Below are 15,576 nucleotides of genomic sequence, written 5' to 3' on the forward strand. Positions count from 1 at the left end.
TAGTCTGAAATGACAATGACTTCCACTAGAAGGCACACCAAAAACATGAATTTTACAGAATTTATTTAGATCTGCCTGCAATTCTGTGAAAATGTCTCAGTTTGAACGTGGCGTCTTTTGCTGGCAGAACCCAGGAGCCCTGCAGCACTCCTGCTATTTCTCACGTGGCCACCAGAGGGCAGTGCACGGCTGCTCCTGGCGATGACATGGCCAACAGTTTTACTTGACAAGTTAATCTTCAGAACATGTTTTATAAACTTAGACAATTTCCTTATGGATTATTTCTTTTCTTTTCTTCTTCAATTTCTTTGGAATCTAAAGAAAATTCCATACAAGTAATAACTATCGGTAATGCACTGACTGGAAGATGTCCCTCATTACACATGTAGACACATATAATTCTAAATGACGGAAATGAAGGGGGATCCTTACCTAAAATAATATAAAAAATTAACCCGGAATGGATCAAAGACCTCAGTTTAAGAGCTAAAACTATAAAACTCATAGAAGAAAACATAGGAGAAAATGTTCATGACCTTGGATTTAGCATCTGTTCCTCAAGGATGACGCCAAAATCAACAAAAGAAAAAACAGATACGTTGGATAAATAGTCACCAACATGACTTGCCTTTCCCTGTGGCTCTTACTGTGCTCCAGGCACCAGGCAAGAACCGCACAAGTCATTTCTCAAATAATTCTCCCAACAACACATTAAACAATTCCATTTACTTTGTCCATTTTAGAGACGGGGTCACTGAGGCTTAGAGCCTTGCCTGGGGTCACCCAGCTAGAAAGCGGCTGAGCAGAGACTACAACTGCAGTCTCTGTCTTTGGGCGCCGTGCCCCACCCCCACTGCTCCTCCATGAAACTCAGGGGTCCAGAATTCCTCCAGATCCAATCCCCTAGGCCTTGAGACCTCACTGCACTCAGGGGTCAGTGTCTGAGCTTGGCGTGTTGGCCGGGATGGCCAGCACTGGGCAATGTGGGATCTCCCTGTACCAAGACCAGCCAATCCTTGGGCGGGAGGAGGTTTCTCTCTGGGCACCAGAAAGAAAGTTTCATGTAGCTTCAGAGGTGAGAGGTCCTTCCTATAGCATCTGGATGCAGTGTCTTTGCAGGTGGGCCCCGTGGGGGTTTTCAAGCACTGAATTCAAATCCTGCCTCTGCCTCTCTGTAGGGCATAGAAGGGGGCAGTGTCTTTAAGCCTCAGTTTCCTCATCAGGCAAAGAGGGTAGGTATTTCTATCTCCTTCATAGAATTGTTGTGGGGATTCAGTGAGATGATTCACGTCCAGATAAGAGATCCTGGTAAGAACTTAGTAATCCTTAGCTGTACCTGATGATGGTACACCACTGTGAGCCCACAGCTGCCATGGGCTCCTGCCTCTGCTCACTCTGTGCCCTCTGCCTGGCAGGTGCACCTCCCTCTGACTCAATTGTTCCTCCAGAAAGCTTTCCACCCTCTGGTTTGGGTGGGATGTCCCTCGGTTGGGGTCCCACAGACAGCACTGGGGCTCACCCCATCAGGCCCAGGCTAGCCCTGGAACCAGACATTACCCACAGCTCCTGTCCTTATGTCTGTCTACAGCCACTGTCCTGAGTGTTGAGAACTGTACTCTGGAGCTTTCTGAATTGTGTCATCTGCCTCTTGGGCCAAATGATGGGGCATCCAGTGAAGGGGCTCTCCCCTTCCAAGGCAGCCACGGTGAGCTGCCCTGAGCTCCGTGGGACCCACCTTCCACACCCCACCTGTGCAATCATTAGTACAGGGCATCTTAGGCTCCATGGCCACCATGGCCACCAGGTGTCCTGGTGTCCTTTTAGTAGTCGGTATTGAAAGCATTTCCTGGAGGAGAATTTATTTATTTATTTATTTATTTATTTATTTATTTATTTATTTATTTATTTATTTATTTATTTATTTATTTTGTGAGGAAGATCAGCCCTGAGCTAACATCCATGCCAATCCTCCTCTTTTTGCTGAGGAAGACTGGCCCTGAGCTAACATCCATGCCGATCTTCCTCCACTTTATGTGGGACGCCACCACAGCATGGCCTGAGAAGTGGTGCATCAGTGTGCACCCAGGATCCGAACCTGGGCCACCAGCAGCGGAGTGTGCACACTCAACCACTACGCCATGGCGCCGGCCCGAGAATTTGTGTTTTGATGGAAACATCAGTGGGATGAATGCCGGCCACTTCCTACAGACCAACACAGAGCCCGTGCCCCTCACCATTACGTCACTGCCCCAGCCCATGGCAGCCCTTCCGCTTAGTCCTCCCTGCTCTCCACTCTCAGCTGCTCACTGTTCAGTGGAGCTTCTCTCTCTTCCTCTAGGGAGATCCCCGAGTTTCCCCCCTCTCAGGACCTGTGTTCTCTGATTGGAGGGCTCCATCTCTCGGCAGAGCACAAAGAGCTTGCTGACATGGCCTCCCCACAGCCTCAGACAAAGTGGACTCCCCCTGACCTTACTTTGAGGGAGGTGAGGGCTCCCACCTTTTCATTTGGGGTCTTTAGCAGGAAGTAGAGCCCCCTCCCTCGCAGAAGCTGAATATGGGAGATACCGACGTTGGGGGCTGGCAAGGGGCAGGGGGTCACCACTGGAGGAGGCTGAGGGGTGTTAGGGGCTCTGCCCAGTGCCAAAGCCCCTGGTGAGTCTCTATCCACCCCGCAGCTTCCACGAGCACCTGATGCACTTTGTAAAGGTCTCTTATGCTCACACAAGCTCAAGTGGCCCTTGCTGTTGCAACTAAAAACTTCATCTGGATGAACACATTCAAGGTGGTGTCTATAACTCCCTGACCTGCCCCTAGAGGTTCCTTCCTGAGAGAAAGGGGCCCAGCCAGGGGGAGGGGGAGTGGGCAGGAAGGAGAGACCTGGCCTGCCCCCTCCACTGGCCTGGAAGCAGGGCCTGGCTGCTTTGCTCAGAAGCTGAGTTGTGGAGCAGGCGGGGCTGGGACGGCCTGGGCCGGGACCTGGGGTGTGTCATGAGAAGGGGCCTGAGAGAGGTGTGTTTCAGGACATGGAGCAGGGGATGCTGTGGGGGAGGACACCTGAGGGAGGGGGACTGGGCTGGCCCTTCCCTGCTCCTTGGGTCACTCCCAGGTACCCTGATGGCCTCACTCCTGGCTTGTCTACCTCCCTCCTTCAGGTGTCACCTCCAGTGTCTCTGGAGTCCCTGCTATCCCAAACAAGGCTCAAACTTCGTAAAGAAATCATAGATATTGGAAACTGCAGCCAACACCTAAAAAATGCGTATAAATTGGGTTCCAGAAATTCCATTCCTAGGGATCAGTGCTAAAAAAATAGAGATTTGTGGACAAAGAGGTACCCTCAGTACAATGATGAGAGTGAAAAATTGGAAATTACCCAGTTGTTCACAGCTGGGAGTGCTGAGCAAATTGTGACACGTGGCTACTGGGAACACACAAGGGGACAGGACTGACTGTGCATGTCCACCTGTGGGGACACCAGGCTGTGGAAGAGCAGGGCTCTGGGATCCTCCCCACCCCACCCCCTACACCCTACTGCACTTAAAGAGAAAGGACTGGAAAGATGGTGACCACTTGTTATTTCTTGGTAGAAAGAGTATATGTTTCTTCTTATTCATATTTAAATCATTATTTTACTAAATAAACATTATCTGTCTAAAACCTTAAAAAACTATATAATGTATTTTATTACATAATATATTAGTAATAAATGGAAACAATATGTGGTTTTAATATTTTTGTAATATGCACATTCGAAAAATTTAAACATGGCCCATCCAGAAAAAGAAAAGATGTTAAAAGTGTCTCCCTTTCCTAGACATTTCCCTTATGGTTTCCAGCTCGTGTCATATTTATAAAAGTGGTCCCTATCTCAAGATAATGAAAATATTTAATATTGGGGCTTCATTTTTTTATACATAATCTTTGATCTATCAGGGATTTTCCTTGTTAATAAAAAATTATTTTTATTGAAAACAAAAAAAAAATTTTTAGTCACTCCCCTCATACATTACATAGCCAGACACAAAAGGCCACACGTTGTAAGATTCCATTTATATGAAAAATCCAGAACAGGTAAATCCATAGAGACAGAAAGAAGATCAGTGGTTGCCAGAACTGGGGCTGAGAGGAAGGAGGACTGACTGATTCATGGGTACAGGGTTTCTCCTTGATGAAAATGTTCTTGGCTTAGAGAGCAGTCATGGTTGGGCAACATTGTGAGTGTACTTCATGCCACTTAAATGTACAATTTAAAAGGATCAAATAGTTAAAATTTATTTTAGTGAATATTATAAGATAAAATATAAGAAACCATTAAGTATATGTAAGATAAAAACAAAAATTTAAAAATGTGGGCCGGCCCGGTGACGTAGCAGTTAAGTGCATGTGCCCCACTTCGGTGGCCCTTGGTTCGCAGGTTCAGATCCTGGGCGCAGACTGACGCGGGGCTCATCGAGCCATGCTGTGGCGGCATCCCATATACAAAATAGAGGAGGATGGGCACAGATGTTAGCTCGGGGCTAATCTTCCTCAGGAAAAAGAGGAATGTTGGCAATGGATGTTAGTTCAGAGCCGATCTTCCTCACCAAAAAATAAAAATAAAGATAGGGGAGGGGAAGGAATTCTCTGGTGCTGCAGCTCAGGAGCTGAGACTGGTTGCTGAGATGATACAGGCGATTGTTCTAGCTCTTGAACTTGCATGAGAGCTGTGGCTTTAGCCTGTTCTGGCTCTGGATTTGAACCTGTGTCTCCTAGAGTTGGAGCTGGTGCTAGCTCTTGAAGTGGTTCTGGATCTTGCTCTGGAGCTGGCGCTGTAGCTCCAAGAAGAGAAAATACCATCAACATGACTGGCTCCCATGTCCCTTCCAAATAAAGGAAACCTCTCATACCAATCAATGTCGTCTTAGTCCAAGAACCAATCCCCGGGAAATCTTCCCAGACTGGAGTCCATGGGAATAGTGATCTGAGCCTGCTTATTGCTCCTGGCCCAACCCCAGCCTCTGGAGGCTCTGCTCTGTGTGGCCCAGCCCATCCCCTCCACACACACCCACATCACCCACCCCAAGTCCTCCTCACCCTCAGTCTCTGCCTCAGTAGGCTCAAGGTGTTCCAGCTGTGAGAGGAGAAGGAGGGCATGGTGCTCCAGGTCCAAGCCTGGCATGCTAAGCCCAATGTACCTTCAGGCAGGGAAATTCTGGGAGCTGACAGAAATCCTCAGAGTACTGGTCCAGCTAGGCATCCAGAATGGAGGAGATGGCCCTGAGGATAGACAGGTGGGCAGCAGGGTCAGAGGACTGGCCTTTCCTTCCATGCTGCCCCTCCAGGGCTCCCCTGTGGGGGCCTGGGATCCTGTGTCTCCTGCTCCTGGCTGTCCAGAGGCTAGTCCTACTCCTTCTCCACCTCCAATCTGGCTGTCCTGGCAGAGACAGGCCTGGGCACCAGGAGGAGCTGCAAAAAGCCTTTGCAGTGAGAGCCCTTGATCAGCAGTGTGATCATCTCTGCTCTTCCTTAGGGAAGCCTGACACACTCCTCTGTCTGTCTCCCTGCCCCCTGCCACTGGAATGTCACCTCCATGAGGGCAGCGATGTGGAGTCTGCTCTGTTCATTGCACTCACTGGCGCACAGTAGGCGCTCCAAGGGTATCTGACCAATGGAGGAACAAACAGGCTCTCTTGCCCAGGCCTCCCAGGACCCTCCTAATAACTCAAACTTTAGCCCCTGTGCCTACGTGCAGCCTGATTCAATAGGCGCCCCATGTGTGTCTCCTCCTCCCATTGACACTAATCTCTCACAGGATGGGGTTCAGCTGCTCCTGAGCCCTCACTGAGTCCCCTGAGCGCCAGCTGAGCACCCAGTGTTGAGGTTCTACCAGATTAGTGAGCAGGATGCTTCCCGCACCCCCTGTTCTGGGTCCCAGGAAGGGGGTGGAGGCAGGGCTGGGATGGGGAGGGGATGGGCGTGGATTCTCCTAGGGGTTGATTCCATCCTCCAGCCCTATCCCCCACTCTCCCACAGCACCCAAAGTCCCGTGCACGGCTCTCTAGGACAGCTTTCTTCTTTTCTAGGAGAAGCCCTCAGAGCTCTGCCCTCCCGCAGGAATCACAGGATGTGTGGGATGCCGGGTGCTGCCAGCACCCTCGATTCACAGGCCCCCACTCCCCTCACAGTTCTGTGGAGAGGGAAGACCTGCTTCTTGATCAAAGCCCACTCACTTTTTCAGTTGGTCCAGGGGTCCGCCATCCACATCAGAATAAGGGAGGATGCATCCACGTCTAGAGGAGGCCAGGAGGGCGTCACGTGGACTGGACTGTGGACAGTACCTGCCTGTGAGGTCTAGGGTGACTGTCTGACTCCCGACTAGGAGGGAGCCCTGGAGGGCAGGGGTGTTGTCTGCGCTGTGCACTGGATTATGGTCAGTGCCTAGAAAAGTGCCTGCACCTAGTGGGGCTTCCTACAGATTTAACGAATGCAGGGGTTCGAACCAGCCCCGTCACAGATGTCTGAGTGGGCCGGGCGGGGGGCCCCTACTCACCCCCAGGGATCCCTGCTCTGGCATTACCCAGGACAGAGGCCCCCTAGTTGGAATCTCAAATCTCCTTTTCAAATGGAAAAAGAGCTCAGCCCAAGGCCATGGGGACAGTGAGGGATGAGGCAGAGGCTTCGTCAGGGGGAAGAGGAAAATGGTCAGTTAGCACAACCACAGCCCCTCCAACAGACCTGTCCACAGGGCTAGGCACCCGGAAAGCACTTTCCATGAGGACCCCACTAGTCCCTGCAGTAACCTTGGGAGGTTGACCCTCTATTCACCCCTTTGTGCAGAGGAGCAAACTGAGGCTCAGAGAGGTGTAGTGACATTCTGAAGACTCACAGCTAGTAGGTGCCAAGTCACCACTGTACTGTGGAGGCGCAGGGCGCTCACCTTTTAAACAGCAGGCTCAGCACCTGTCAGGTGGTGGCAAATGCTCTGCAGGTGCCCAGGAAGGTGGGGACATAGGTCAGCGTCGCTGCCCAGGAAGGCAGGCACCAGGTGCTCCAGTAGCTTCTGCAGAGTCCCTGCCTGGACAGTCCACACCATGCGGCTCTCATTCCTGTTCTCTGTTGATGCATTTTCACCTGGGGTGGGATAGAGGAGGGATGTGCAGTCAGAGCAGCACCATGGACACCAGGAGGGTTGGGGGCAGGAGCTCAGATGGAACCCCCAAGCCCTCAGTGACCTGTGGGAAGAGGCGGGGCAGGAGTGCCCGCAGGAGGAAAAAAGTTCTTGGCATTAAAATTAGAATTTGAGGTGGGGAACAAGAAAATATATTAGTATCTCAGGTCAGTTTGTTAGTGGAGTGTTGACAGCACCTTCCTGTGTTAACAGCATCATCCACGTGAGTCCTGACAAACAACCCACTGTGGAGACGAGAACACAGAGGCTTCCCTGGCGTGGGAGGGAGTGGGATGGCAGGTCATGCAGGATGGTCAGTGCAGCACTGATGAAATGGCAACAGAAGGTCCACATCAGTGAAGGGCTGAATCGCTGTGGTGACCACTCTCCCTTCTGGAATGTTGTGCAGCCCAAGGATGCCCCAGCCCCTGACCTGGATGGGCCTCAGGGACGTGTCCTCGAGACAGCAAGTTGCAGAGCAACAGACTCAATACCATGACCAGCATGTCCTTTTGGGTAAAAGCATCCCTACTACTCATGATGATGTGTACGACCTGGAGAAGGCATGGAAGGACTGTCAGACAAACATGGACACCTGGGGATGGGAGTTAAAACTGGAAAACTGTAGAAAGATGAAAAAAATACTCTTGTCTGAACATGAGGTAAAATAGTATAAAGCCTCTTTTCTGATGTTCCTACAAGTATGTGTACAGTGACTTTGCGTTTGGCCAAGACAGGGGCTGGGCAGTGAGGGTGGGTTGGGGGAGGAGATGGGGTCTCAAGTTTTTGAGGAAGCAGGGCTCTAGGAGGGAGCCCAGGGGAGTATCAGGGTGTTCTGGGACCTGGGGCCCCCTTTGGCTGTATGGGGGCCATGGGTGTGGGGTCTCCTCAGCATCTGCATTCACTCTGAGCCAGCACTGGACTCTGTTGGTGGTGTGGGGTGCCTTCCTCTCCTCAGGGAGATGGAGTAGAGGACCCGTCAATCAGCCCCTGTGTGGAGCTCTGTAAAGACAGTGCCTGGCAGTACAGCGGGAGCCTTAAAGCCCTGTCTGGCTGCCTTTGCTGGCTCTCACACCCATGTGACTCTCTCCACTCCAGAAACACACACAGCACAGTCTGCACAGACCTCCACCAAAGAGGGAAAAGAGATGACAGCCTGAGGGCCTTGGATTTCCGTTGGTGTAGATAAGGGGCACCTCAGGAATCCCCTTTCCTCCTGCCAGCTCTGACCTGGGGTGTGAACATGACAGGACCACCAGGTTATCAACCACCCACCAACCTGTTCCTGCCCAGGGTAGGCCCTCCCCACATGTCCCTCTTCCCCCCACACTGAAGAGGAGGGGATGGGGGCTGCCCAGGGAGGGCTCACAGAGGTGGCCTGGCCTGGATTGGCCCGACCCAGGCTGTCTTGTGTTACCTTAGGGGACCTCTGGAAAATGTCCAGAGGCATCGGGGGTGAAAGTTGAGCCAATGTCTGCAGCATCTGAAAAGACTCTCACTCAGGGGTTTCCTGAAGCCAGAGCCCCAGTAAGTGGGGATACAGCAGGAGAACATCTTTCACGATCAAGCATCTCCAGCAAAGTGAGCTGAATGTGAGGCTGTCACTAGGATGTGGGTTCCTGGTTACAGGAGTTCCAAGTTCTATTGGGGTCTATTATCAAGGAAGTGACTTCACTTCTGGAGTCCCCTCCTCGGATAACACCTATCCAAACAGCCCTCTGGGCTGCTGACTGCTCCGCCCCTTCTCCAGGTAACACTGTATCTGTGCACAGTTACACCAACACACCCCTCTCCTCAGGGCCCTGGGAAGATCTGGGTGCAGCCAGGGGCCCAGCTTTGAGACCTGGGTTCAGACGCAACTCATCATTCTTACCTGCTCTCGATCCTGGATAAGTCACTGTGCCTCTCAGGGCCTATCTGTCTCCCATCTGCACAATGGGGATTATTCTAGCATGTGCTTCCTAAGGATGTCATCAGGCATATGTGGGATAATACCGATAAAGTTGAAGGAGTGGTGTCACATGTAGGTAATGCCTCCAACGTTTTTTCTCTTCCTCTTTTCACCTCTCCTGTGTCTGCTCCTCTTCTGATCCCACCCCATAGTCCTCACATCTAAGGTCACTGTGTGTGTGTGTGTGTGTGTGGGAGTGCTCATGTCCTGGATGCCCAAAAGAAAATGACCCCCACACAGGGGGGGATGGGCAAGAGCTTCCCAGATCTTAGAGTTTCTAATTTCCAAAGCAAACCTATGGGAGCTGTTCAAGCCCTGGTCTACAAGGAAGGTGAGAACATGCCCTTCCGCCTGGACTCTGCCTGTCGTATGCCTCGGGCCAGTCCCTGCCTCTCTACGGACCTCAGTTTCCCCATTATCCAGTGAAGGATTAGATTCAGAACTGCATAAGCATGAGCTCAGCATAACAGTGGCCCCGGCTCCCTCCACCCTGGGTGTGACTTGGACAAGGGTACACTCAGGGGGTGCCCTGACCTGGGCTCCTCCTCAGACAAGAACTGCCAGATGCCCGTCTAGGCTGCCGAATGCTCCCCTTGCCCCCAGGCCATCTCCATATCTTACACAGTTACACCAGCACAGCCTGTTCCAGAGTCCCCCCGAGAAGGCCTGGGTGCAGCCAGGGCCCCACTTGGAGGACACAGAGCTGGGTTTGTACCCGGCTCCACCTTCTCTCCAGTCTGTGATTCTGGGCAAAGCACTGACCCTCTCGGGTATTCACCTTCTCCCTTCAGCGGGTCTCCATGATCCCCACCTCCTGGGGGACACATCCTTGTGTCATCCCCTCCCCTTGAATGTGGACTGGACTTAGTGACTCACTTCTATTCCATAGAAGACGCAAAGTGACCCAATGCCACTTCCAAGATTTGGGTATAAACAGTCAGTGCCTGACCACTGCTCACTCGGACCTCTCTCTCTCAGATCCCTCACTCTGGGGAACAAACCTCTGTGTTGTGACTGGAGATAGAGAGGCCCACGTGGCCTTGTGCTGAGGGAGACCAACAGACAGAGAGGAACTCAGGCCTTCCATCCAAACAGAGTCCTGTTAATACCCCCGAGTACATCAGATCCTGAGTGAAGCAGATCCCGCCTCAGTTGAGACCACAGCCCAACCTCCTGAGAGATTCTGGCAGAAGCACCCAGCTGAGTGCTGCCGGACTCCTGGTCCAGTGAAACTGTGAGATTATAAATGTTTGCTGGTTAAGCCACTATGTTCGGAGAAATGTTATCACACAGCAATGGCGATAGATCGCTAACACTGTTCTCCTGCTCTAGGCCTTGGCCTTGCCCCCTCCTCCTCCCTCCTCCCCTGCTCTCCTCCTAAGCTCCTTCTAGCCACACTGGCCTCCAGTCTAACCTCCTCTCTGGCCAAACTCACTTCTGCCTCCAAGTGTCCTCACCGTCGTGCCTTCTGCCAGGCTAACTATCCCCAGGTTTGTGCAGGGCTGGCTCCTTCTTGGCCTGCTGCTGGAAATACAAATGTCACCTCCATGCATCCTTTCCAGACCCCTGACCTAGTGGAGCCCAGCACTCTATTGTTGCACCTGCTGTTTTTCCATACAGCTATTGCTCTTTTCATTCATTTGTTTTCATGGTTTTATCCATCTTCCCCTCCAGTTTGTCAGCTCCTTGAGGGCAGGGGCCTTGGTGGGTTTTCCAGCACCGGCACTATTTGAGTGCTCAGGGCACGGTTGCTGAGTGAATAGATAAGGGGACCCATCCTACCCCTGACCAGCTCAGTTGTTAGAGCCAAAGTGCCTTTGGTCATTTTAAATGTGCTAGATTGACAACTAGTTAACTTAATCCTGTGATTTAAACCTTTCATGGGTATATTAGGTTATGCTGAATTACCAAATAACTCCCCAAATTTCAGTAGCATATCACTATATATTGTCCTACATACAGTGCAGATGGGTGTTCACATTGGAGAGACCACACTCCTTCATGTAGTCCTTCAGGAACCCACAGCTCTTCCACCACGTGCCTTCTCCATCCCTAGGACATCATCCACATCTGCATCCATCAGCATCAGGGGAAATAACATAAAGAAACGAATGCGGGAGGATTTTATCAGCCAGGTCTAGAATGGCACACAGCAGTTCCTTTCCTCTTCCATTGTCAGACACAGGGTCATATGGCCCCAAGGCAGGCTGGATAATGGAGTCCAGCTGTGTGCCCCAAAGATCGGAGAATGGATTTTGATGGACGATTAAGGTTCTCTGCATCAATGACTAACTCATTTAGATTTATTGTGTTTCTCAAATCTTTACTGAGTTTTCACCATATGCCAAGCACTGGGCTAGGAGTTGGATGGAGGATGGATCGAGCAGCATCCTGGCCTGGAAGAAGTTCCCAATCTAAAGAAGGAGATGAGACGTGGTATGAAGTGCCTGCCATCCTAAGAGAAAAGGAGAAAGTCAAAGTGCTCTGGAAGTTCAGTGAATAATTCTAGATTTGGAAGCTGTCTAGAGCTCATGGCAATTGAACTCCACTTTCAGAGGTAATCAAGATATGGTGGTTGGAGGAAGATGGCAGCAGGAACCATAGAAGCAGTCAATTATGTACAAAGTATAATGAGGAATACTATGCAACCGTTGAAATAATATATTCAACAGTATGAAAGGGCAGGAATAATTATTCATACTAAATGAACAGTAAGTAGGAATATAGGGCGATCCAATTTCTGGAAAAACTATATATCTAAATTTAAATGAAAGTATACAAATGTGTTGAGTAATAGTTTTCCAACTTCCTAAAATGTTTGATTGTTTAATCAGAAAGTTTCTATGAATGTACTTTGTTGTGATACACTATTTTCTTCAAACAGATGTAAGCCTCTGCGATGTAGAGCTGTTTTCTCGTCCCAACCCCTGTGGGTCCTGGGAGGCAGATGCCTCGTCTGTTTTCTGTGAAACCTAGAGCCGTACTCAGGCGCTCAGTAACACGACCTGAAATACTGCGGTTGGAAGACGCCTATAGTTTCATAGCGTGAAGTGACAAGACAATGACTTCCACCCACAAAACAGTGAATCTTACAGAATTTGTTTTGGTCTAATAGCAATCCTGCAAAGATCGCTGAAGTTTCAACATGCCTTCTTCACCTGACAAAACCAGGGAGCCCAGCAGCACTCCTACCATTTCTCAGGTGGCCACCAGAGGGCAATGCAAGGCTGCTTCTGACTAGGACACGGCCGAAGGACAACAGTTTTAATACAAAAGACAATATTGTTTAGAAGAGGTTGTATAACTTGAGAGGATGTACTTAAGAAATATTTATTTGATTTTCTTGTTGTGTTTAATTAGTAAGCTAATGGAAATGCATGGGAAATAACAAATATAAGGTAATTCACTGATGGGAAGATGTCAATTGTGACAGAGAAATGTAAAATAAATATTATCTCAGAGCGCTTCTCAACCATCTGTGACAGACAGGGCCAGGACCAGGGAAAAGAAAGGGGGGCACCTGTGTAAGGGGACACGGAACATCTCAGCCAGCCAGATTCATAGAATTTTGATTCAATGTTTCAAAAAATAAAATGAATGCAAGATACACACGAGGAAGAAAAATCAACATGTTAAAGATAGGCAGGAAGACCGAAAAAAAAAAAAAAGGATGCCGGTCACGTGGGGCCGGAAAGTTATCAAACTGGGGAAGGGGACTTCTTTGAGAAAAGCAAACAAACAAAGATAAATAAATGAAAAGTGACACGTGGAAACACAGGTGCGGAAACGGACGTTTATTTTGAGTGAGATCACAAGTGAGAACAACGCACTAACTTGATTGAGACACACCACAAACATCAGAAAATCCAGAAGCCGTGGCGTTTTGGATGAACTGCCTGCAGTGCTCCCCTAACCCATTTTCCCCTGTCCTTTTGCAGACGGTCTTCTGAAAACCTTCACCAGGTTCCTGTGGTGTCTCAGCTCCGGAAGAAGTATTTGCTGCTTGTAGCTCTCTGATCCGTTGGGGGCCCCCCGACGGGGGAACGGAATCCATTCTCTCCGACGCGACGCGGTGACGGTGACGCTGCCAACTGGGTGGGGCGGCCGAGTGAACTGCTCGGGTCTGTCGGGCCCCTAGCGGCTGGGAAGAGGCCGAGGACACAGGGAGCCCACGAGCGCGGAGTCGGGGTCACGCCGGGCCCCAGTGGGCCCTGGGTCCCGGTGGGGGGGGGCCGCGAGGTTGAAGGGCTGGGCTTCCACAGCCTGCTGCCGGCGCCTGGGCGGATGTCGCGCACACGGGCAGCAGCTGGGCAGCGGTGGGGGTGGGGGCGGGCGCGGAGGCCGGAGGGGCGGCCGGTGTGTCGAGGGAGCCGCGCTGGGGGCGGTGGCAAAAGGAGAGGGAGACGGCGGGAGGCCAAAAGCCTACAGCACCCGGTATTCCCAGGCGGTCTCCCATCCAAGTACTAACCAGGCCCGACCCTGCTTAGCTTCCGAGATCAGACGAGATCGGGCGCGTTCAGGGTGGTATGGCCGTAGACGTCGGGCCCGCCGCCGGGCGCCCCTAAGAAGGCGCGCCGCGCCGCGCCGCCCAGGCCCCTGTGCCGCGGGCCCCAGGCCGCTGTCAGGCGCGCGCCCAGAGCCCTGTGACGCGCGGCCCCAGAGCTCTGTGACGCGCGCCCCAGAGCCCTGTGAGGCTCACAAGCCGCCGGCGACCCCCGCCGCCCCCGCGCCCCCGCGCGCCCCGCCCGCTGCCGCCCGCCCGCCGCGCTCCACCTGCCACCTAGCCGCCGCCGCCGCCGCCGCCGCCGCCGCCGGCTGGCCAGCCAAACCCTGCGGTGCGCTGCCCTGCCGCCCGCCCAGGGCCTGAGAGGCCTCCGGCACCCCGCGGGCGGGGGGCGGGGCGCCAGCCTAGGCGCTCTCCCGCCCCATCCCGGGAGTCTCCAGGCTCCTGCCCGCTCGGCTCGCTCCCGAGGTCGCAGGAGATCGGGCTGCTCCGGGCCGTGCGGCGGGAGGCGTCGCGGCGTCAGGGCCCCCCGGCCCGCGCTCCTCTGAGCCCCCTCCGGCCCGAGGAGCCTCCCAGCCCGGCCCCTGGCCGCCGCTGCTCCGGGCCGGCCCCAAGTGGCCCAAAACCACCCCGAGCCCCCCTCGCGACCAGAGGGCATCGGCGGAACCCCGCCGCCCTCCCTCGGTTCGCGTCGGGGCGGGGGGCGGGGCACCGTTACCCCCACGCCCCCCCACCGAGACTGAGACCCCGCCCACGCTCGTCCCCACCCCCCCCGTGGGGACGCAGGAGAGCTCCTGAGCGAGGGAGCGGAGAGACAGAGCCTCTGAGAGCATCCAAGACACCGACCTGGACAGACACCCACCGGGACAGACACACAGCCACTGACGCTGACACAGAGAGCCTCTGCAGAAGAGGCAGCTTGCCCACGGCAGGGTGGTCGTGCTTGAGCTGGGCCTCAGGCAAGGAGGCAGTGGCCCTGGGGCAGGCAATCACTCCTGGGGCCCTAGGACGCGCAGCCTCGGTCTCAGGAGTCCGGTGCCGCTCGGGCAATGTTGTCTCAGGGGACTCTTCCACTACCTCTGACAGACAGGGCCAGGACCAGGGAGACGAGGGCGAGGCACCTGAGCGAGGGGACAGGGAACATCTCAGCCAGCCAGATTCACGGTATTTTCGTTGGATGTTTTAGAAACCAAAGTGACTGCAAGATATCCACGAGGAGCCAAACGTCAATATTTCAAGTAAAGGCAGGGCCAGGAAGAAAAAGGGAAAGGATGCCGGTCACGTGGGGCCGGAAAGTTATCAAACTGGGGAAGGGGACTTCTTTGAGAAAAGCAAACAAACAAAGATAAATAAATGAAAAGTGACACGTGGAAACACAGGTGCGGAAACGGACGTTTATTTTGAGTGAGATCACAAGTGAGAACAACGCACTAACTTGATTGAGACACACCACAAACATCAGAAAATCCAGAAGCCGTGGCGTTTTGGATGAACTGCCTGCAGTGCTCCCCTAACCCATTTTCCCTGTCCTTTTGCAGACGGTCTTCTGAAAACCTTCACCAGGTTCCTGTGGTGTCTCAGCTCCGGAAGAAGTATTTGCTGCTTGTAGCTCTCTGATCCGTTGGGGGCCCCCCGACGGGGGAACGGAATCCATTCTCTCCGACGCGACGCGGTGACGGTGACGCTGCCAACTGGGTGGGGCGGCCGAGTGAACTGCTCGGGTCTGTCGGGCCCCTAGCGGCTGGGAAGAGGCCGAGGACACAGGGAGCCCACGAGCGCGGAGTCGGGTCACGCCGGGCCCCAGTGGGCCCTGGGTCCCGGGGGGGGGCCGCGAGGTTGAAGGGCTGGCCTTCCACAGCCTGCTGCCCGCGCCTCGGCGCATGTCGCGCACACGGGCAGCAGCTGGGCAGCGGTGGGGGTGGGGCGGGCGCGGAGGCCGGAGGGGCGGCCGGTGTGTCGAGGGAGCCGCGCTGGGGC

General features: G+C 53.2%; 1 non-coding gene across 1 annotated transcript; it reads right to left on the reverse strand.

Annotated features, from left to right (window-relative positions):
* Window positions 1-13,514: 13,514 nt before the first annotated feature.
* Window positions 13,515-13,633, reverse strand: LOC147916787 (5S ribosomal RNA). Its single transcript, XR_015552616.1, has one exon. It is a non-coding gene; the product is annotated as a 5S ribosomal RNA (ribosomal RNA).
* Window positions 13,634-15,576: the final 1,943 nt, after the last annotated feature.

This window comes from Ceratotherium simum, chromosome 6 (genome assembly GCF_057802395.1).
Source record: "Ceratotherium simum simum isolate JZ-2026a chromosome 6, ASM5780239v1, whole genome shotgun sequence".
NCBI lineage: Eukaryota > Metazoa > Chordata > Mammalia > Perissodactyla > Rhinocerotidae > Ceratotherium > Ceratotherium simum.